General features: G+C 31.3%; 1 protein-coding gene across 1 annotated transcript in view; it reads right to left on the bottom strand.

The window, feature by feature from the left end:
- Nucleotides 1–18668: 18668 nt before the first annotated feature.
- The window catches only part of LOC133205345 (uncharacterized), a 63193-nt gene continuing 56669 nt past the window's right edge, over nt 18669–25192 (bottom strand). The window contains exons 14-15 of the transcript XR_009723605.1: nt 19440–19555; nt 18669–18890 (exon numbers count right to left, since the gene is read on the bottom strand). The gene's annotated coding sequence lies outside the window, so the exon portion shown is untranslated. The remainder of the gene's footprint in view (nt 18891–19439; nt 19556–25192) is intronic.

Consider the following 25192-nt stretch of genomic DNA (forward strand, 5'->3'; position numbering starts at 1 on the left):
AAACACGATAAAAACTGTACAGTTTGTAATAAAGAAGCTAAACTGATACTTGTTTCAAATTAAATATAGAACGTGATATTGAGCATACACAATAGAAGCTACAAGAATATAATACATTGGAACAATTTATCTAATTTTCTCATTTTTATCAAATTATGGATACTTTTGTCCTTTTGTTCTGTTGACAGAGATTTCGCCAACATATGTTTGACTTTCATATATAAAATGAATCTGCATCTATGGTGATACTTTTTTCTGGAAGGAAACTCAAAGTAATCCAGTTTAGAACACCCTGTCGATCAATACCCGTGTATGGAAACATGAGCCAAATCGATGGTGCCTTAACCAATGAAATTTCATTAAAGAACCACGTGATTTTATTACCATTACCAAAAATTGATTCAAGGAAAAAAAATATGCCTTTGGAATTTTACTTGCCCATCACCTCCCCATTCTCATTTTAACCTATTGTTCTCAATTGTTTGTTTAACGTCTCTTCGAGAATTTTTCAGTCATATTGAGACGCCACCACTTGCCGGTGGAGGGTTGCAAACGAAGACCTGCACTCGGCACTTACGGTCTTTGAGCAGTGAGGGATTTTTTGTGCCAGCACCTTCAAGGGACCTTGGTTTATACGGTCTCATCCGAAGGACCGGTCTCCATGTCCAGCAATGAGATTTGAACCCGTGACGGTTATCAGGGTTTTCATCTTAATATACATAACTGGGGGGGGGGGTCGTTTGTTTTGTTTTGTTTTTTTTTTTTTAAATTTCTGTATTAATTACTTTGTGCATCCTTTTTATATTGAAAATTGTATTCATGATGTAAAAGATCAGTTTTTATAAGAATCTTTAATAACCTTGCCATATTTGTCGCCATCTTTTTTGCTTTTTTTTATAAGCAGTGTATCAATTTAAAAAAAGGTTGTGTTTCAACTAGTCAGGACTATGACATATTTGTGACCTATCCCTATGGAGAAATCAGAAGCTGTATGTGCATATCTTGTATATATCTATATGTTTAAAATGTTTGGTATTATTCCTTCATCACCTACATATGATATCTATACCATCTTACTGATTCGGTACGCAAGACAATTGTGTGTGTGCGATTAATTTTTAAATTGATACAGGCTACTGACCTCTCTTTTAGAACAAGACAGGAGAGTGGCAAAGAGAGAGGGCAAAAAAACGAGGTTTTTAACACGAGGTTGGCAACACAAGGAGCAAAACTGTGAGTGTGACAAGAAGAAGCAGCACGACTAAGGTTACAACACGAACGAGTAATACCAAGAGGTCGAAGGTTGAATGTAAGTGAGCGACGCAACGAGGGTGACAACACGAGAGTTAAAATACAAGAGGGTAACAACACGAGAAAGCATAACCACGAAGGTGACAACAAGATGAACCATGACCATGAGAGAAACAACACAAGTTAGCAAGAACCGGAAGGTGACTACACGAAAAAGAAAAAAGAATGTGGGTATCAACGGAAGAAAGGTAAACAAGAATCCGAGAACAACAATGAAAGGCAAGAGCAGCAAAGCGATAATCACAACTCATGGGACCAGAATTTCTGGAGGGCGAGGATGCAAGAATAAAACACCCTCGCATTCTTGCTTTGTTTTTCTCGCGTAGCCTCCCGCATGCTTTCCCTCGTCCGCTTTTCGCCCTGACATTTTCTTCCCTCTGTGGTCACGCATGTATTCCTGCTCTCACACCATACATCCTACTCAACAATCAGCAATATATTTAAGAATTATGTTTTCCTTATAAAGATGAAACAAAAATATAATTCATATTAAAAAAGGGTAACATGAACAATTATCTCAGATAATATGGTTTTCACATGCAACGAATGTAAAGTTTGCACATTGTGGTTATATGATAAAAATGACTTTAAAAGTGAATATGAAGATAAAGAACAGTAATCAAGTTAAGTGGTCTATTGGAACAATACAAACTCGGAGCAGAGCAAACATGGACCTCTAAAAAATCAGAGATGGGATCAAGTGTCTTGGAGGAGTAAGCATCCCCTGTCGACAGGTTACACCCGCTTTGTGATCTTTGTCATGATCGGATAAACAGGAAAATCCATCGATAATTCAGTGTGTGAAAATTATTGCCAAATAATTTGTATAAAAACGTCAATCAACATTGTATCTTCAACTTACTTGTCAATAGCTTGCCTCCTTTTAGAAATTCGTACTTAGAACATGCTCTTGCGTACCGAATAAACTTGGAGACGTAAACTCCATTTGCAGGTGATAATGGTATATTGCTACATAGATAAGATAAGTTCACGATAGAGAAGTTGGAGTCATCACGTTTATCATAAAGTTTTGTTGTTATGTTGCCATCAATGTTTTTGTAGTAAAATATCCAAATATGAAACAGATGTATCAGACTCTGTTAAAACTATTGAATATATATTTTTATCCATATGCTTATACGGTTGCAAAAACAAGCCATTGTAAATAGATTTTCTTTGTTATTAATGAACGGACGCAACTCACATATTTGCAGGAATTTGGTAGGATCGCTCTTTGTAAGCTAAAGCTACACAGGTTATGTGCACTAAGAAATATCCGGAAGTAGGGAAAATTTTGATCATTATATTTGAATCAGGAGCAATTCTATTTTTCATGACACAGTACTAAAACCCTTAGGAATTGATAACATAATTATATATAATTTCTTATCGAGAGACTTCCCTTTCCGTATTTAGCGCTGTTTCCACTCGTTCGTTTTGTAATCTCAGTGTAGAGAGGTGATACACAAATGTTAATTCTTTATATTTATATTTACTGTACTTTGCCTAGGAGAAAGCAATATGATTCTGAAATGTATATTAATGATAATATTAATTTCAGTATGTAATTTCTGTGAAATAACATTTTCTTGGGGATCAGTTTTCTTCATTTGTTTATGAAGAGACCCATGAATTCATATCTATCACAAAACGTTAAAATTTCGAATACTGTAACAACAACTCAACACTTTAACGACCACGAATTCAAATCCCAAAGAACAAATATTTTTGTCAAGCAACGAAAATTTGACCACACGAAAAAAGTGATTTTACAGAATATTCATATGGTCATATAAGTCAGCCAAATGTGGTTAAGCTGCACACGTAATAATGTATTATTTCACCTTATAATCATAACAAAATAAATCCTAAAGAAGATGGGGGAGGGGGATTAGCCGAGCCATAATCCTATATGACAGATAAAAAAAAATCAATAAATATATTTCCGCTTCTTATTGAATTTCTGTAATGTTTATTACCATATATGCATGCATGCAAAATTGACAATACTTGAATACTGTGACTGCAAAAGTGATTACAATTAACACATCAAAATGTCAACACGCTCAATTAGCATAAAACTGACATAAATTGGATGCTTTAGCCACATTTTTTTTTAAAATAGAATGGGCCATGGCTTCTTTTTAGGTGAACGAATAATGAAAGTTAGTGTAAAGATTTTTTTCATTTTACACTTGCGGAAATTTGGTACCAAGACCCACTCTATATTAAAAATATAGTTTACTTATAATTACTTAAATTTTTACCAAGATTCTGAGTCTAAATACGTTGAATACGGATAACTGTTTATGCTTGTTATTTAATTAAACGTCTTCAACATATGTGATTGGTTGGTGTAGTGGTCAGCGAGGAGCTGTTTAAACATGAATTTATTGAGGACCAGTGTTCGAATCATGTTGTGACGCTTTGATTTTTTATTTGTGTTTGTGAGTTTGTTTGTTTGTTTGCTTTTGCACTTAATTTACACTACTCGTGTTAAACGTTCTGTATCATAAAATAAGAGATCATGTGATCTTGTTTAGAATGTAGATATCATCATTTGAACAGTACTGTAAATGTGCACCTGAGAAATATCATATATACACACTTGCATAGCTGCGTGGGCATATGGCTCGGCTAATCTTTCCATTTTCTTTGCAGACTTTTCCTCCCTACATTATGCTCTTGGTCACCATAGATTAATCAATCATTCGACATATCTTTTAATCTATAACTTAATCTTCCAATGAATTGATTAAAACAATGCCATTAAACATAAGCAAATCAATAGTTATTGATTCATATAGTAATTTTCAACATCTTATGATCATGCCCGGTGATTCTCACCATTCAGATGTAACTCTGATGTTCAAAATATACCTAGCTGGGATTTAAAGGATTCAAACCAATCAAGGATTTGTCCATACATCATAGAACTGTGTCTTTGTCAATTGACCTTGTGCTTTAAGACATGACCTTGACAAAAGATCATGGCATATCCTTAAGCCATAGACGACAACACCATCAAGTTTGAAAATAGTAATATGCACGTTTTTGACAGACAGAAAGAAATTGTGCCAAAACCAATCCGTCTCCTACATTTGGGAAACATTAAGGAATTTACGGAGAGGTGAAAAATATTTTAACTTGACTAGCTATCAGTAGTTAAATATTTTTTTAAAGATCAGACGACACGTTCCTCCAATATCGGTTTTGTATCTCTTGAGAATATACAGAAAAATATTCATAATTTTCATTATCTTGTGATTTTTGAACTGTTTTCAAAATATCTTAAAAAATAAATGCATCAAAAATTGTGATATTGACAATTCTCGAGTTTACCAATAGAGTTATATAGAAAACACCATCCTCTGGTATTTTGTACAAATGCTTGGTAAGGTACCTCAATTTTTTGCGAGGAAGCTTGTTAAAGTAGTAATACTTTAATGACAAATTCTAGGAAAATTTATTTATTATTGAGGAAGGTGTCGTCTGACCTTTTTTTTTTTTTTTTTTTTTTTTAAAAAAAACTATATACCCTGAATCTCCTCCAATCAATTTTAAAATGCGTATGAAAAGTATTATTTTAAAAGTATGTTGACAACACATATATTGATTTTTACCTTATTGCATATCACAAATTGAATTAAATGTGAACTTTTTTTTCTAAGAGAAGATATAGTCTTAAAAATAATATGTCTAAAACATGATCACCTAGGTAAATAGCTTTCGCTTGCTATTGGAAAAACTTTGAACTGTTCATACATTTTTAATTTTTTAAGTACCAGCCCAATGTTGTACAAATTTTCTAATTTCACACAAGTTTTCTAACAGTATAAAGTGTTTTTTTCTTCCGCACAAGTTTGTTCAACGTTAGGCTGACAGTAAACAAAGGCTTTGAAATGAATGCCCGTCCTCGACTGACTATTAGAAAATCACGAATGTCGGCTGATCCCTACCACATTGTATTGCTTTTCTCTTTGTATATCCATGAATTTCATTGAAAAAATTTGTTGAATTTTATGGTTTAGATATCAATTGATGATTTGAGATGAAAAATTATGCTTAATTTGATTCTTCATTTTTTCACATTTAGCTGGACCCACAAGTGCACTCTTTCTTTGGACTATTTTTTTTAATTTTCAAATTTTTACATATTTTTTCTAGTACCGTTAACACAAAATTTATCTTTTTTTCTATATCGTTTTGCAAATATCACCTTGTTAAAGCTTATGTATTATTATAAACAATTGGAAGTCATGCAATGGAAAAAGTCTGAAGTATGAAGAAAAGCCATTCCAGATAGCATAAAGATATAATAATTGACCTTATATAATTTTAACACCACTAGAATATGACCAATAGAAGTAAACTGTGGCGATAAATGGTTTGGATCTCTCATCACTCAGTTTTTTTAGATGATAGATCAAAAAAGGGTGTAATTTAGAAAATTTTACAGAGAAAATTCGGAGTGGAATACTTTAGCAAATTTATCGTTAAAACTTTAATTGGTTGTTTTATTTTATTTTGTAACAATGGCCTCATCTTCATTATATTTCATTATCCAAAGCATTCCATAACTTGGTTATGTTTTGCTGAGAAAGAAAATCTTGCTCATAGTGCGAAATTTTACGCGTCTTTAGGTATTTCCACCCTCCTGTGATGTCAAAGGTTTTTACAAAAACTAATATTAATTTAAATTCATACCCCATAGAAACATATATATTTAAGAAGAGTGTTTTTCAATAGGTATAATAACAAAGACTGTTTAGTAAAAGAATAAAAAAAAAATGAGTAGTTTATTTATTTAATTAATTATTCAATCTTTAAAAGTGTTGTTTAGGGCAATAACTCCTTCTCATGTGTCTATATGTATATTCAGTCATTTTCCTTAAGTTTCTTCTAATGTAAAATGGTTTTCATGGTATTTACAATTCAGACATATTCATAAAAAAGATATTATTTTGGAACTTTCAGTATCACAATTATGCGTTTGAATCAGTTTTAGCGTTATTTTTATAATACTGTTTACTAAAAATGTACGATTTTTTAATGCTGACATATCCGTCTGTTTATTTATGTCTTACATCTTAAAAAATATGGCAACCTATATATTTTTTTTACGATTATTCATTAATTTAAACTACATTCAGTGAAAATAAACGCAGATTTTCTACTTTGAACCCATAAAATTACGAGGATGGAAATACCTTAATGGATATTTTTCAAGAAATACTAATAGGCCTCTAGCATGAAAGGTAGGTCATTGACCTACTTATTTGAAAGTGAAAAATAGCACCACAATCATAACTCTATACAATGTACAATAGATTGTTTTTCATCGCCATCAATGGAATTCTATTTTTCCATTTGAGTAAAAGTCATCCTTGATACCTTAATATGTACTATAATCTTTGCCAAGACGTCCCCTTTCTCTACAGTTCAAAAAGTTAATTAATGCACAATATTATATGGAATAAAGTACTCACGTAAAATATGAAAATAAATCTTCTTAGCGTGACATTTACTATTTCAAATTTAGGTCTATGAAATTGAGCAGCTACTAATTTGATGATTAAAATAGATTAATGCCAGTTGTTTCATAGAACATTGTGTATCGAACAGCTCACAAGTCTCCTTCCGGAGAATTAAAAAAAAATCTTTTACATTTATCTCCCAGCAGTATCCTGAATTCTTTAATCAATGAGTCTTTAGCCCGAGGGAGGCGAAATGATGTGCCAATTTGTGAAATGAGGATTATCTAATATCTACAATTTTAATGATAAAGCCATTTAAGCCATTTTATTTCCTTTTATCTAAGCTATTCTTTTAATAAAATCCTTTAATTTACCCTGAATTATATAAGGTTATCTGCTTCACATATCCAATAATACTTCTGTGTGATGTTCGTCGCCCGAAATACGTTTTCAATCACTCAAATTATTATTGTTGTCGTAGCAAATTGCTCCATTTTTTAAATATATTTATTAATATGCTGTCAGCGGTGGTTTTAGATAATTACCTGTCTATGATGTCAGTTTAGAATGCCGTCATCCGAGAGACTTTTTCAATTACTCAAACATTATTATTGTCGTCAGTACAAATTACTCTTATTTTTAATCCATTTATTCGTATGATGTCTGTATTTTTTTTTTGTTACGTTGTTAATTTGTATCTATCGATAAAGTGTTGCTATGGAATTCTGATAATAAAAATGACCAACTGCTTAACATTAATAGGAAATTCAAACCATAGGGAGAGTTCTCTATAAAATCATTTTGATTTTAGAATCCAGCTTTACCTACGACATGGCATGATGCTCATACTGCTATAAAACGACACAACTTATGCACATAAATATGTATTTATTTTCCTAATTTCCTCTAGGGAAAATGTAAGTTTGCAATGAATTTTACATCTTCTAGAATTAAGAACTGTTCATGTGTTCATAGAATTGTACTGCCTTAATTGCATATGTTCCTTGAAGTTTGTAAGTTTCCGAATATCGGGGGTATATCATGGATATATTTTTCTTGGTCTATCTGACGGTCTCCTTGTCTCCTGCATTTGCTGACCAATTAAATCTTTGGATTGGCTATTTACAAAGTTACTATACCCTGTATTTCTTACAGATATTCCCTATCTGTTGCTTCCTAACTTTTCAATTATAAACAATCTTTACAGTGCCTCTGTAGTGAATATCTAAAACAAAGTGTTCTTGCTCTTCTTTTTATTTCAACTACAGTCCCTGTGGACATTACTGGTGATGTTAATATATTTGAAAATGAAGACCCTAAAGAAAGCATCATAAAAGATCGTAAATACAGCGAGCCCCGGTCTTTCAATTGGCTTAAGAAATCATTTTTATTATGAATTCTGTAGAACACTATGCCAGACGTTGGACTAAATATAAAAGGGAATATCTGAACACTTTGTAAGACTAGAAGTAAATCAAAGAACCGTATTAGAATGTTAATAAAAAGCAATATGAATACTATCTATTCTTCGTTTTCACTAAATCGGAGTTGATTAAAGAATTATAAAGACTACCTGAACAATTTGCTATAGTTCCAGCAGACAAGGCTTGTAACAATATCGTCTTTCTTTGTAAGGATCATAACAGTACTAACAGAACTTGGGTTAACTCTACATCTGAAAATTCAACTTATACCCACAATTCATTTTCTACGGATGAAATTCTTCACAATCACATTTCAGTCTTTAATATTTTTGACATACCAGTCATCCAAGGTGAGTTCGATCTATCCTACCTCTACTGGATTCCTTAACTTCATGAAAATCCCTACAAACAAAGGTACCTTTCCTGGTCAAGCAAATGCTCTACCAAGCCCTAATCTTTACTCCTTTCAAAAAATATTTACTGCTGTAAAGGAGAAACTTCAAAATGCAACTGCCTTTCTATAAGTGATGTAAATCAGTGTGGATTCTCAAAAACTCAAAAGAACTTTTAGAAAATTTAAAATCACCATTTTCCCCCTTAAGTCATTAACATCAAAACGTACGTCTTTTCTACACTTTTTACAACTATTCTTCACGATAAATTAAAATTAGGCTTTTTGATATTATAAACAACTGCTTCTCCAATAAAAATGGAACTCGTCTCTTCCAATAAAGAGTTAAAATTCCATATTCACTAATTATGCTCCTTTATTAGCCGACCTGTTTTTATATTCCTAAGAAGCAGGATTTATTCAAAAACCTCTACAAGAAAAAAAGAAAGAAAAACTCTTGCTTTGGCCTCAACTCGACATAAAGATATATCGACGACGTTTTATCAATTAACAATAATTAGTTCCAATCATATGTCGACTCAATATATCCCAGGGAACTTGTTATAAAAGACACCACAAAGTCTGCCATATGTGTTTCATATTTGGATGTTTTACTGACTATAGACGATAATGGCCAACTTACAACTAAATTGTATGACAATCGATGTGACTTCAACTTTTCCATCGTCAATTTTCCTTATTTATGAAGTAGTATTCCACTATTTACGTCTCCCAATTTATTCGATACTCAAGAGCATGATCTGAGTACGAACAATTTTTAAACAGACGGAAGTTACTGACAGATAATTTGATGTTACAGATATTTCAACAATCTCGTTTAAGAGTTTCGTAAATTTTATGGCCGTTTTAATGACCCCGTTAAGAATTATAACCTATCATTGGGTAGTATTTTGGCTGACGTGTTTCATACCAGCTGTTAGACCTTTGTTTTTATACTAAATTTGATATGGAATGTTCCGCCTACCTGATCAGTGCCTACATGTGTGTGACCGGTCAACAGGGAACGCTTACGCCATCTATGCACCTGATCCCACCTCTGGAATTTCTGGGAGGCCGTGTTTTATACTCTGTTCACAAATTTGTATTGTTAGATTTTTTTAAATTGATCACTGTTCTTTGACTTCACCTTTTTCACTTGTTAAAAAATCATTTTTATGCTGTAACAGTTAACCTGAAAATGATAACAAAAAGATGATTTAGTTTGTCATAACGTTTGTCATACAGTTTAGCTGTTAGTTTGCAATTAAGTCTTCATGCAGTCATGAAATATTTAATAAGAAACAGACGCGACAGACTCTGTGGCGTCGTTTATTTCGAAATCACTGGGATATATCGAGTCAACATATGAATGAAAACAACGACAGTTAATCGATGAAACGAAAGCAAGAGTTTGTTTTTATTCTTCGCATGTGCAGCTTCTTGAATAAATATATAAAAAAAAAAATGGTCGGCTCAAACAAGAGCACATTTAGTTCCATCCATCAGAATTCCTGCAGATTGTCGGAATACATGGTCTCCAAAGACTACATAGATATTGTTATTGACGACTTCAAATATCTATTCATTATCAACTTCTTGATCGTTGTAGAATAAAAATAATGACATTTATCAAAGTAACTTGTAATGACCAATCCAATGAATTAAAAAAAAATCTGAGACTTTCTATTTTTATTGAGACAGTTGTCTATAATGTCAAACAGCCTAGTCTTTCATTCATCGTGAAGAATGATTGTGTAAAGTGTAGAAAAATCACACGTCTTAATGTAATTGATTTCGGAAAACTTCTGACAATAAGTTTTATTTTCTATATTTTTTAAGAGTATTTGAGAATCCACATAATATTTACACTATTTCTTGAATTAGTTACAGCACAGTGTATCTAAAGATTCTTTACAGCAGTTAAAGTATAGTTGATGTTGTTTTACATTTTGTGGATATATCATTGTTTTAGCACTATATTTAAAATCCTAACAATCTCATTTAATTCATAGAATTGACAATATTAAATGTTATCGCTTTGTAAAGTAATATTCGTATAAAGCAATTTGGAAAAAAGCTAAACAAAAAAAAAACAACAAACAAAAAAAAACAAAAAAAAAAAAAAAACAAAACAAAAAAAAAAAACAAAAAAAAAAAACAACAACAACAACAACAACATATTTTCATTGAAATTAATTGATTTCGTTTTTCAACTTCCAATATAAAACATTTTTTTTCTTCAATGATTTCATCAACCAATGATGATGACGGGCGACTTTTAACTTATTCACAAAAATAATCACAAAAATAAATGTTCTGGGAATCATAAGATGCTTTCCTGTTTAAGAAATTAAAAGTTTTGGAAATTTTGCACTACTATCACGTCTCCCTCTGCTGAAAGGGGGTGGAGGTGTTCTGCTAAGAGGTGTATGGATCTATTCAATTTATAGTAATATAAAAATTTTGTGTGGTATTTTATTTCGTTGAAAATTGTTAACAACAAATTAAACAAGACTAACTTTCAATTGGAAATAAATATTTCTAAAAGCTTTTAAGGGGAAAAAATGACATATTAAAATATTTCGAAGTATATCCCCTTCTTGTGCTAAATATGACCTATCCATATAAAATGCCTTACTTCGATTTCTTCGATTCTTTCATTATTATCAAATATTTTTACAAACTAATAGTTTCATGAAAGATTTCATTGATCTTAAATTAAAAAAAAATGTGGCATTTGTCATAACTATGCGAGACATTTAAAAAAAAAAGTTTTAATGAATGAATGAATGAATCACTGTCTGTGTTTGAGTTAAACAAGGTTGTGGATCAATAGTCTATCTGATTTAACGAGTTTCTAGCTCCATTGATAACGAGCAGTACACCATCTACTCTGCTCTTGTCCTGACTTAACAAAGGTTTCAGGCTCATTAATTAGAAAAGAGATGTTTTTATTTCCTCGACCCATATGATGTATAATCGCCTTAGGTAGTGTCGAAACATTTAAACGGTCAGTCTGATAATTTTTCAGTCAGTTGCTATGAAAGGGATCTTAGACTTCAGTTTTTAAGGAAGCAATGTTCCTCAAAGGTTTTTTTTTTTTTTTTATTAGAATTTAATCAATTTTTGTTTCACAACGTGAAGAAAAACTGACGACATGTAATGAAAATACGATTTCACGAAAGAAAATTTTAATTTTATATATTTTCAGAAATATTGGGAGTTTTTGCTTACGGCCGATTTCCTATAATTGGCATTGTCAATTTGTTTTACACAAAATAATAAAACATTTTCTGGAATCAAGGCATGTTAAGGTAAGGAAGTGTTTGACAAGTTCTGTCAAATATGCCAATTCTGCTTGTTTGAATTGACATTAATGTACTGATCAGACTGTTAAGTCATACTATGATACTAATTGTTTGGCCATTATTTACACATTGACTTGTCTACCGTTTTTTTTTCGTTTGCGAGATCATGACAAGGAGCACACGGCTGATGTGACCGGTCGTCAGGGGATGCTTACTCCTCCATGGTACCTTATCCCACCTCTGATGTTTTAAGAGGTCCGTGTTTGCTTTGCTCCCGATTTGTATTTTTCAATAGACTTTTGAGCTCGATTACTGTTCTTTATCTCCATATTTCTCAAATGCATTACTGGCTCTCAATGAGATTTCATCAATATACATGCACACGAAGAACAATCTTAATAAAGCAACAAAATAAAAAAATAAGTTTATATTTCTGTTTTATTTGTGTTATTGTTAACGTCCATTACACTAGTGAACAGAAGTTTTTTAGCAATAGAAAGAGATCATACACGGTAAACTAAGGAGATAAAGCTTAAGCGGTACAAATTATTTTTAAAAAAAAGATGAATTGCGATTATAATTATTTGTCTCCCTATCATTGTCATTATATATGTTTTAAACCATTCTCTTTGGACAAAAAAAAAATGATAAAAAAAGATTTTATATTTTATCTTTTTTCAACAGAGATGGGTGTCAGTTCTAAAAATGAAATGTGAAGAAAACAAACAGAAGTCATGCTCTAAAGTCCAATTAAACAATACAAATTATGGACAGAGAAAAGTTGGAGAACAGAAACAAGAAATGTTGGAAACGAATGAAACCAGAGGCAGTATAGTGTATTTTAACTTGAGAATTAAAGGGTTGTCAGAATATTGAATTAACACCAGAACAAGGCGGGCGGGCTTCTAGAAGCATTTCTTATTATTTCCTACATACGTACAAAGAGTTTTTTTTAAAATAACACATGCATATGTACCTATTATTTTACTTCAATGTTCTTATCCCTAAAAGCATATTAATGTATTTTGTGTTTTAACATAATTTTAACTTGCTTGTTAAAATATCTTTCATTTCCTAATTTGGGAATTTTCCATTTTCCCTCCCTATGAATCATTTATCGTCTAAAAGCTACATATGAACGACTTTCTGTAACAGTTAATTGGATTTATTTTGAAGCGGGTGTAACTAATTCACCATTTCAGTGTATCTAATGCTCACTTACTTTTCAATAAAAAGATATTCTGGTCAACTATATCAATCATAATAAAGTACGGTCAGAAAATTTATTTTGATCATAAAATTAGAAGTAAATGGTTGCACTACTCCCTGCATATGTTGCCCAATATAGTAGCGAAAGTACAATTTCCGCATACCACAATTATCTACTCCGTTTTTCTAAAGTTCACGCTTATTCAGAAAAATAACCAGAAGCAGAAAAAGATTGTATTTTTCGAATAAATGTAAGGCAGCAGCATTATGTTGTATAGGCTTAGGGATTGTGAGCAGTATGAAAAGGAAAAAGATATCAATAATAAAATCTTGAATGGGTTTGCAGAAAGTGTACGGATAAACACTATATTAAGGACTGTGATATCAAATGATATCAAAACTAAAAGCGAAAATATATAGCACAATTTTGAAAGTTTTTCTCAAAATATGAGAAAATTTTACTTTAAAAATAAACAGACGACTACATTTCAAGGAGAATGAAATATTTTTTTATACACGAACATGCTTATTTTTTTTCATTTGCCTTTTTTCAGTGATAATATGTTGCATAGCTGTATTTTCTTTATGTGAACAGTGAAAAACCCTTTTAAATGCTATTTACTGATCCAAACTAAAGAAATGTGACATAATCCAAAATATATTTTTTGAAATATATCTACAATACTTATTAACATGTCTATTAAAATTTATATCTTTTTGAAAAATATGAATAATTTGCCAAACATTTATTGCTATATTTCATTAATTTGAAACAATAGAGAGATACCTGTAATTTAATGTGCAAAAAACATATCATAATTTGAAAACATAGTACGTCTCATTAATACGTATTACAAAAATTGCAAACCTTTATGTTTAGCCCTACTTTTTCTTTTAATTTGATTGATTTACAATTAAGCTGATGAATTTTATTGCCAATTTATGTTCAGAACAATTTAACCCGAAGTACATTATCTTTGCTTATCTCAGTTTGTCCAGGATCTTCAGATTTATACAAGTATCTGTCTTAAGCTGTATGCCTATACTGGAATTTTCTGATCGAGGATATTCAACTCAATATAAAACACTCTCTATTCATCCTCTCTTTTCCAAAGCTTTCTTTGGGTAGAAAGGTAACAAAAAATGACCTGTAAAAATGACATCAAATTTATTTTTATTCTTATGATTTTTAAATATACTTTTTTATAATCACTAATGACAATATTCTAATCTATGTTAGCGTCCATAGTAATGCCAACTATAATTACTTATTTGATTCATTGTGTGGGCGACGTTTGTGCTCTTGATTCCTGCTTATCCATTGCACAAAAATCATATTTATTAATCGTCATTGTTTGTCTGAAATTCAGCATATAATGTTATTTTGTAATAAGGGAGCAGCAGTTAACACCGTGGTCAGTTGCGTCATTTCATTATTATATCCTTTCCAACTGCTAAAATGTATTTTTTTGTTTGCAATGTATTTCACATATTTTTGTTATTCTTTATGAAGATAAACACACATAGAAATACCTATTAGCGGGTCGTTTTACTTTCTATATACTATGCTAACAAGCATCAACTTTCTGCTCTTCACAACACACGATCTTATATTTCATGTCCAAATGATTGTTATCGCAGACCTTTTTCACGTCTACATAAAGAAATATAATTTTTTTTCGTACATGTGATCCAAATTTTATGTGTGGAAAAATGAAGTAGATTGCATTAATTTTTAAATTTCTTTTACCATCTTCATAGATATGTGTGATTGTAGATTGTATTTTGTTTTATTCGTCTATCTTAATTGCATTTTTTTCACTACAAAGTTGATATAATAAGACCATTATTTCATCGTGTAACAGTACTAGGACAAATAAGTCATAATTCTCTTTCTAAATAGTCTTATATTTTGGTAGGATGGAAAATTCCTTTTTAAGTCACCTGAATCATCCAGGTAACCTATTGTTACCTATTTTGTCGGTTGTCCAGCGTTAACATCATTTTCAGCTTCTTCTCTGAAACAGCTCAACCAATATCATATTATATATAGCCAAAGGAAAACAAAAAACAAAAATTGTGAATTTCATGGTGTCTGCCTCCCGCCCACTTCCGTTCCGGGGGTGGGGGGTGAGGTGGGGTGGGCTGAGGGTGGATTATAATCATCAAAAGTAATTCAATCTTTTATAATCTACTTCTTTACCCCTGGGCTTCTTGCAGTTAAAGTGTTATTGAACAAGCCCTCTACCAAAGTTGTGAAATTCATGGACCTAGAATCAGGCCTAGGGGTTCTGGTGTTTGGTTGGGTTCTATAAATCATATAGTGAATAGATTCTTTTAAAACTTCTCTAGCGTAATAAGAGCATAGAAGCAATGAGCAAAGGAACTTCTACTAGCGCATATATTTCATGAACAAAGGTACCTCTCCCAAAATTGTGAAATTTGCGGCCGCTGAATTGGGGCTCCTGATGTTTGGGCGGGTTCTATACATCATATAGTAAAATTTATTAATTCTTTGAAAATCTGCTCTTCTGTATATTTTGCAGACAAACCAAGTGCATAGACATGATGAGCAAGATTACTTCTTTCAAAATTGTGAAATATCATGTTGCTTGGGTCAGGGGTTCTGGTGTTAGGCTTGACTCTATTGATCATATAGGGAATATTCATTAATATCTTTGAAAGTCTTCCTCTCTTGTACAGGGTATATAGCAGACAAACAAAAGTGCATGGTTAGTTGACTAAAAATTGAAATTCATGGTTCCTGGGTCAGGGGTTCTAGATTTAGGGTGGGGCTCTTTTGATCATATACACGTAATGAAAATGCATTAATTCTTTAAAATTCCTATTCTCTGCTCCAGGGTATTTAGCAAGTTGATAACATGCATGGTATTATGAGTGCCTCTTCCAAATTGATGAAATACAAGACCCCTAGGACTTGGTCAAGGGTTCTGGTGTTAAATCGGGACTCTATTGATCACATAGTGAAAATGTATTAATTCTTCGAAAATCTTATTCTCTATCCTTGTGTATTTAGCATGGTTATGATGAGCGAGAGTGCTTCTTTCAAAATTGTTAAATTCATTGCCTCTGCATCAGGGGTTCTAGAATTAGCGGGGGGGGGGGGGAATCTGATTATGTATGTAATTTTTTTGTTGTTGAAGGCGCTTTATCATGATCAGTGCGTTAACAGTATCTATGCAAGTAGGCTTCTGGTAAAGGGTTTGAAGATTCAATGCATTCAAACGGAAAATTTTAACCCCACTCGGGACAAAACCCCGCACCAATAGAATATGAATATAGTAAAAATGAAAAAAAACCTACTCATTATCAGGCAAAACAAATAACTTGCAGATCTCAAGAGCAAGAGAAGAGTTTCAAGATAGTGCACATTTTAAATTTGATCAATTCAATTAAGTTCTATATCATATAGCTTAGCTGACATGAAAACGTAACCTCAAAAAGATTCCACCCACACTGAAAGCATTACATGAGATATGTCTTCATGTACAATGGATATCTTTTGGAAGGTTTGAAAATTAAAAAAACAGATTGCATGTTCATCGTTTGATTAAAATAATCTCACTATGTACTTAGACGAAGAGGTACCAAAAAGAACCTTTGACAGAGAACCTTTTACTCCTGTATGTGAGCAATCAGTGTCTGAATGATAGACCATAAGCGGAAAGAATTTCGAAGACAACCTATGCATTCTCAATAATAAGCTGAGGCAAAATAGTTCAGAGACAGATCGGAATACAATCATGATCAAATATTAAGATATTGCACGAGGAAGAAAAATACTTTTTAAAAAGTAAAATACCACTGAGAGATACAATCAGAAACGTAACCAATCACTTCTTTCAGAGTTTCATTTGTAAGCAAGTAAAAAAAATGAAGATAGTGATCGATCTAAATAAAAAATCTGCAAGCAAAAGAAATCTGTGAATACGTCATAAAACACGGACTCCCTGAATTTCAGAGGTGGGATCAGATGCTTAAGAGTAAGTATTTCCTTTTGACCGGTCATACCCGCCGTGAGCCCTATGTACTGACCATTCTGTATAGTCAAATTTAACATAAAAACAAAGGTCTAACAATTGGTATGAAACACGTCAGTACACTCAATGCATTCTTTTGAGTATCGAAGAATTTTGGAGAGGTAAACACCATGTACAGAAGACAGCGGAATTTTACTACATAAATAAGGAAAATTGACAATGGAAAAGCTGATGTCATCTCGTTTGTCATACAATTTAGTTGTTAGTTGGCCCTTATTGTCTATAGTCGTAAAACATTCAAATATGAAACAGAAGTAGCAGACTCTGTGTAGTTTTTTTTTTCTTTTTCAAATTCTCTGCGGTAAATCGAATAGAAATATGAATGAGAGTAACTATATTATATTGTTAATTGATAAAACGTCGTCATTATATCTAAATGTGGAGTTGAGGGTCACAGCAAGTGTTTTTCTTCTCATATAGAAGAATAAAAGCAGCTCGGTAATAAAGGAGCACAGTAAGTTTCTATTGCAATTCCAACAATTTGTTGGAAGACCTTTTCTCATAAGACAACATGAATGTTGTCATTAGGGAACTCCAGCAGCCTGTAAATATCAACGTCAGAGTACTTTTATCCAGAAAACTATATAAATGCTGTCAATGAGTACACCAACATTCTAATATCAGCTTCAGAGTACTTGTGTATTTTGTTAATGACCAATGACAAGATACTAAAATTTTTGACTTCTATTTTTATTGAAGAAGCAGTTGTCTGTGATATCAAATAGCCTACATTTTAATTTACGGTGAGGAATGGTTGTATAAACCAACTATGCTTGTGTTTCGTGTAAAATGACCTTGTCAGCAAATACAATCTATTATTAAGTCATATGCTGACCGAAGTTTTTTTCGAGCTAATTGTTAGGCCATTATTTACACACTGAATTGTCGACGGATTTTTCCGTTATTTCCCGATCATGACAAGGAGCATAAGACGGGTGTTCACTCCTCCATGGTACCTACTCCCGCCTCTGATATTTTTGAAGGTCCATGTTTGCTCTGCTCTCGATTTGTTTTGTTTTAATGGACTTTGATAACTATTTGTTATCGCCATACTTCCTTTCACCTCAAAACCTAAATGAAATTATTTAAACGTTTTATCCTTTGTATGGAGTCACCAACTATATTTCATTTCAATTTGTCAAAGTAGGTTTGAAATTTTTCAATTTTCAGATTCAATAAAAATTAAGTAAAGAATGAAAGCATACCCTGTATGCAAATTTTTTCTCTTTCTAAATGCACATCAACTCTCACAGCGTCACGTTAATGAACAAATTGACTCCAAACAAAGCTCTCCTTTTAATTTATATATATATATATATATATATATATATATATATATATATATATATATATATATATATATATATATATATATATATATATATATATATATATATATATATATTAATATTAATATCATGTTGTCAAGATAATTCAACCTCAGTTCGCCCATATATTTTTGTTTGAGGAAAAATCAGACAGTAATATATATATTATATATTTTTATTAAACCAAAGTATAAGAAACACAATAACTTAGCTCAACAAATAACAACGATGTTATAAAACACAATGTCTTTTCACTAATCGTGACTGTGTTATTTCCTTTTGGAATTTGGTTCTTGGCACCGATAATCCCACACCAGATGTGATTCAGTTGGGTCTGACATATGCGTGCTGAGGCATCTTAAATGAGGTGGACAATTGCAACTGAAAAAAGGGTGTTCAGAAACATTGTATTGATCGATCAATCTGTACGTATTTCACATTTGAAGCATACTGTACTTATAGTTATGGAAAAGGCGAAAGATATTGAAATTCGACAAAAGCAGAAAAAAAAACTTAAATGTTGTACCTATCATTTCTTTAGAGTGTTTATAGATAGTTATGTGTAGTAGTTATTAAAACATCTCATGCATCTGTTTTGATTCTCCTACCAAATAATATACTAAAAATTACAGATTTGATATATCTTAACATGAAAAAATGTTTACATATTAATGGATATAATATCATCGATGATGGTTTCATCTTCAAAAACATGTAGATTTCGAGAAAATAAGGATAAAAATAATGTAGTTAGGAAAGAGAAGACGGATTACTTTAAACAAAATAGGAAAAACGTGATGTATGCAATGTAGAAAAATAAAAAGACATATTCGGATGGAAACACAACTATTTGTTTATTTTTCTGAGGTATATAAGATCTCTTCACATAATTCAAAGAGAAAAATTTAATATTTCAAAATTCTCACTTACTGATTTTGGAAAAATTGACAACCATAAGCACCATTTGATTCTTGTGCCCAAAGACATACATCCCAGCCACATTCCATATTTCTACTGCAAATCACGGTATCAACTAACGGTACAGGCTACAAAAGAATAAAGATGGGGATAATAATGGACAGTTTTGAATATTAATTTCAAAGACATAATCAAAGTTCTCAAAATAAATACACCTTAATAATTCCTTATGAATTTATTTAATTAAAATACTATATTATACATACTGATAATATCATGTGTAAGTCCAAAAGAAAAATCGACATAATGTTAGATTTTTTAACAAATTTTCCTTAAGATTGTGACAAATGAGATTCCCAATATCAACCTCCAAGTTGCTAAGTGCTAATTAGAATTAATTCTTATTTCTTGGGAACTAGGTATGAGTTAATAAAAATTGTGACCTCATCCCTTGTTTCATGAATTAACAATGGGCATTTATCTCCTAATATGTTTGTTTGAATTACTGAAGATCTTCATCGCAAAAATACGCAGTGAAATTCTCCATACTATAATTAGCTCACATCAATCTTTTTTATTGCCAAAACCGAAATGTCAATTTAAGCTCTTAATTTCAATTTTCATTCCTGCTTTTGAGATTCAATTAAAAGAATAAATTATCGGTTATTTTTATTTATTTATATATTTATTTATTTATCTATTTATTTTATTTTATTAATTTACTAGTATTTAGACATTTTTCGATATCCCATCTGATTGACATATCATACAAGCTATGGAACTAATCATATTTTATTAAATCATTGTCAAAATAGTAAATTCTCCAAAATATGTTTGCGGTTGTTACAACTAGTATACACATTTAACCAAAGGCATACATTTCCAAATGTACACGATTCATTTAAATTTCCACAGGGAATATATTTCATGTGTTAGATCAAACGTTGCTGTGAACCTTCACTAATTGTGCATTATTGTTTTGATATGTGATAAATGTGTGATAATTATATTGCTATTGGATGTTTAATACAAGTTCCGATCGCGAAATCCAATAAACTTTCAGATTGACCTTTTATTCCTTTTCCGCTTATATGCAGATAAGAATATGGAGTATAGATTTGTAAATGATTTATAATTACCAGAATCATCTCAGTTTCCCTACCTGTTTTGTGAAATTTGGTCATTTTAAGCCTTTGGTGGAATATCAAGACTATAAAACTTTGGACTCTAAGGAAAAATTAATAGTTTTTCGGGATAAGGAGTATCTAAATTGTAAAGAATGCAGACGTAATGACAGATAAATCAAATTTGCTTAATTTGTTACAAATCCTTTAATTATCAATTTAGTGTTGCTGCAAGCAAAACATCTTTCAGTTTTAAGGCTAACATTTTATATAACGAACTCTAAAAGTAAAATTCTCTGAGCAAAATGCACTATACTACGCCTTTCACGGTGGAAACAAGAACAAATTGCCAATGCTGCGTTAGCAAAGGAAATGATTAAACCAAGACACCATTGAAGGAAATATATTTGTCAGGTTTTAACAGTGATAATCGTATTGTGAAGATGTTGGACAGTGCATCGTTAATTGTAACATTTGGAATCGTTCTCCTCTTATTCTTGTGATAGATGAAAGTTAAATGATCCTTTAACTATTCTTTTTCTGCCTTTTTTTTTTATCAATATGCACACATTATTTAAGGTAAACAATTTTAGAATGGTAAAAATAAAATTTAAAAAAAGGTGACACAATTCCAGTAGTGTGGTTTTTGTTAAATTCTTAATGTTTATCAGAGCGCTGTCAGATCATTGAGCGTTTACAAATTTTAACCCACAACAATAATTTATTTGATTTTACTCATATTCTCAATACAATTGTAGCTGGGAAATACTTTTTTTAACTTCAAAAATAGCTGTTCTTATTTTCCTTTGAAATTCATATGCAATTGAAAATTAACTAGAATTTATCTGAAAAAAAAAATATACAAAAACCAGCAGAAGAGATATGCGTGATGTTTGTTACAATTACAATTATTGTAAAATCATACTGATAAATATCTTGAAATAAGATATTTTATTTTTACATTTGTTAAAATTTCATTAACTGGTTTTCATTAAAACAGTTTATACTCTTCTAAAATCCTGCTGACACCACTGCTTTTTCTTACCTCTCGAAATATAGTACCCGTCGATATCGTCCCGAAGAAATTAAAAATTAAAATAATCACAACATAGTTTTTCCTCATTGAAAAACACGCACAAGTCGAGATATATTCTGTCATACTAGTTATATGACTGAAATAGAGCGACTGACTAGTGCATCTTTTTTAAATGAAGACCTTTATATTGTGATGTAGTCAGTAGGTGTATCAAGCATAGGTTTCATTATCCGATTCAGTATAATTAACTTCTAGTATTGTGTTCAAGACAGTGTGAAAGAAAGAACGAAATGCGTTCGTGAAAACTTGTAGATAATTATCTCTTTAGGGTAAATAAATGTATAGAAATGACTGCGTGGTATTGTCTGTTATTTAACAGAACCTTCGGTGTATGAGAAGGTGTGAAATGATTTTTTGTGCAAATAGGTTATCTATATTTTTATTTAGCCAAAGGGTGGTTTTCCTTTCTTTGGAAATTTTGTGTTCGACACCTTGCTATTAACTGGTTTGATTAATTAAGAAACTAGAATTACGAATGAAAGTTCCTAAACTAAAATATTAGAAACATTTTGACCTCAAACATTTATTTTATTCTAAATTCTTGCATTTGATTGAAATTGCTTTGATAATTTCAACTCTGTAAGGGATATTTTGTTGGGGAAACAAAGCATACATGGTATGATCGGATGACATCTGTATATAATATAACTACAAGAAATACAAGCCTGTCTTTTCTATATTTATTGTTTTATGTAATGTGATTAGAAATTCTTCTTTTCTATTGTCTTCATGAGTATTAAAAGATAAAATGTTTAGATAACGAACAGTATTAATTTGCAAAAGTCCAGTTAAACAAATACACTTTGAAGGCAATCAAAGACCTCTGAAAATATCAGAGGTTGGATCAGGTGTCATGGAGGAGGAAACATCCTCCGTCGAGTAGTCACACCCGCAGTGAATCCGATACCTTGATACGGTAAGCGGTGTAATCTTAAGACAATTCAGGATGAAAATAATGACCTAACAATTTGTATTGAATACGTCAGTCAACATTCAACCTAACGACAGGTTGTAACGTCAAGATATCAGTCAGTAGCCTGTCTCGGATTAGAAATTGTTCATATTCAGAACACGCTCTTGTATTATGTCTTAACGATATCTATAATATCGTTAAATCATATCTGAAAACAACACGTGAATATACAAATATATATTTACTAATGCTTATTCATTTTTATTTTGCTATTTTTTAAAAAAAATATAATTTATATAGTGGACCTGAAGGTATGGACAGATAGTTTTTACCATATTGCATACTGGCTCTCAATGGCCCAAAAACATATATAGAAAAAAAGAACAAGTGAAAGTAAAGGAACTTATGCGTTGGAGTAGTCTCAGATTCGCTCTACGCTCTGGTACTTTTGTCTTAAATATATTTTTAATTCTTTAAGACATTCGTATGAAACAGCTCACATGCCTGATATTTCCTTCGCTATCTTCAAGAACATGAACCATAAAGATTACCTTGAGTTTTTGCCACGAATCAATTATTTTTTAAATTATTTATGGAAATAATTTGAAAGTCTTAAATAGATTGCAATCTAGTGCATTTATTAAGATTTAAAATTGTGTGACTCCGACGAAGGAGAATTAAGAAACTGCAATTTTGGATGCTTTCATAATGGAATATTCCACACTTCGGCTCTCTCAAATATCATGATTTTTTTTTGCAATAATGATTATCTTACCATGATTATTAAGTACTCATAAATTATAAATCTTGAAATCTGATTTAAATAATGCAACTGAGTTGCTTACATCAACAGCACAGTCTCGATTACAATTTTACTTTTATGTATGAAAAAAAAAAACAACAAACAAATAATTTCAAATAATGTTAAAATTGTAATTATATGGAAAATACTCTTCATTTAATGAAATGAGTAAATTATAATAATAGAAAAGCCCATAGTTTTCTCTAACCTCGTTATACTAGCAATACTTGTTTCTGGGCCGAAAATGAAAATACACTGAAATGTTATAGAGATTGATAAGAAAATAAAGACAAAATAATACTTTTTCAATCTATGTATAGTGTGTTATTTTATTTTCACAAAGTGGACAAATTGATAAAAAAATGTCGCAAGTTGACATCTTGTATATAGACTTTAAGTTGTAAACATAAGTCGACGCTGGCTGTGATTGCTGCAGAACATTTGCTTTTTCGTTGTTATAGATAATTAAGATGGGTAATATAATTAAGAGTTCAAGGCTATTTGTACTCTTTGATTAAAAAAAAAATACTATAAAAGTCATGCTATCTACAGATATACATTTATTTCAAAATCACAACAGTTGCTAGTTATCGAAATATTTACAGGAATTTTTTTTAATTTTGTATTTATTTATTTTTTAATTTCTTGTTGTTAAAAAGAAATTCGTGTAACTATTTCCATTTATTTATGTACATGTTATACAAACTTTTTGCCACAAAATTCTGCAGTGGCGTTGGATATGCGATTATTTGACGATTGTTTTTGGTATGCGTACTTAGAGCTCGAGATGTTTGGAAGCCTTCGCGAATGCGTCGTCAGTATTCCACCAGACTGCCAAACCAAAGACACGAACATATGTCAATTACTCTTAAAGTATGCAAAATCATGGAAAATGGTAGATGTCTCCTTAAAATCAGCACATAAGCATTCATATGAAATATATTGTATAAAGATAACGAAGAGTACATGTAATTATGCCCAAAAGTCAAGATAAACAATACAAATTGAGAACAGAGCAATCACGGAACTCTGAAAACTTTAAAGGTGAGAAAAGGTGCCATGGAGGATTAGGCATCCCCTGTCGACCGGTCACACCCGTTGTGAGTCCTTTCTCTTGATGAGAAAAAAACCCAGGATACATCCGTAGTCAGTTCAGTATGGAAATAACAGCCTAACAATTTGTTTTTAAAAAGTCAGTCAATATTCGACATAACAACAGGTTGTATTTGCAAACATGAGCATTTTATCGATCATAAAATTTGCCAAATATTTACTTTAAACGAGATTGTTGATAGCCTCTTGGACATTATAGAGTTAAAATACAAGCCTGACGGATAAAAAAAGGCAATCTTACGTAAAAGTTCGATTTGTTTCGAACTACTTCATCCCACATTTTATTCTTTCCTTTCTTTTGCAATTAGTTCTATATCAATATCCATTTTACTTTAATTCATGTTTCCTGTGATTTATGTCTAGACAACAAATTTGTCTTGCTTCCAGCATTATCATAAAATCAATCTTGTAATTCTATTGAAAGCTTTGTCTACGTTCAACCTGCATTTTCTCAATTTTAACTCCTCTTGAGATTGTCTCTACAAATGTAATTGGTTTTTTGTGTCTTTTGACATAAAAAGTAAATATCAGATTATCTGTTTTGTATCTTTGCTTTCGCTACAGTGGGAACCAGTGAGAACCAGGAAATGCGCAAGTAGTTTAATTGCTTTTTAATTTTTTTCAGCATGAGGTGTTTATTTAATGCCTGAATCTACGTACAATCAATGTCTACCTATCCATACCGTTGGTAGAGTGAGGTATTAGAATGCAAAATTC

Source organism: Saccostrea echinata, unplaced genomic scaffold, assembly GCF_033153115.1.
Source record: "Saccostrea echinata isolate AGI-Se365-2 ecotype Australia unplaced genomic scaffold, CSIRO_AGI_Sech_v1 ptg000054l, whole genome shotgun sequence".
Taxonomy (NCBI): Eukaryota; Metazoa; Mollusca; class Bivalvia; order Ostreida; family Ostreidae; genus Saccostrea; species Saccostrea echinata.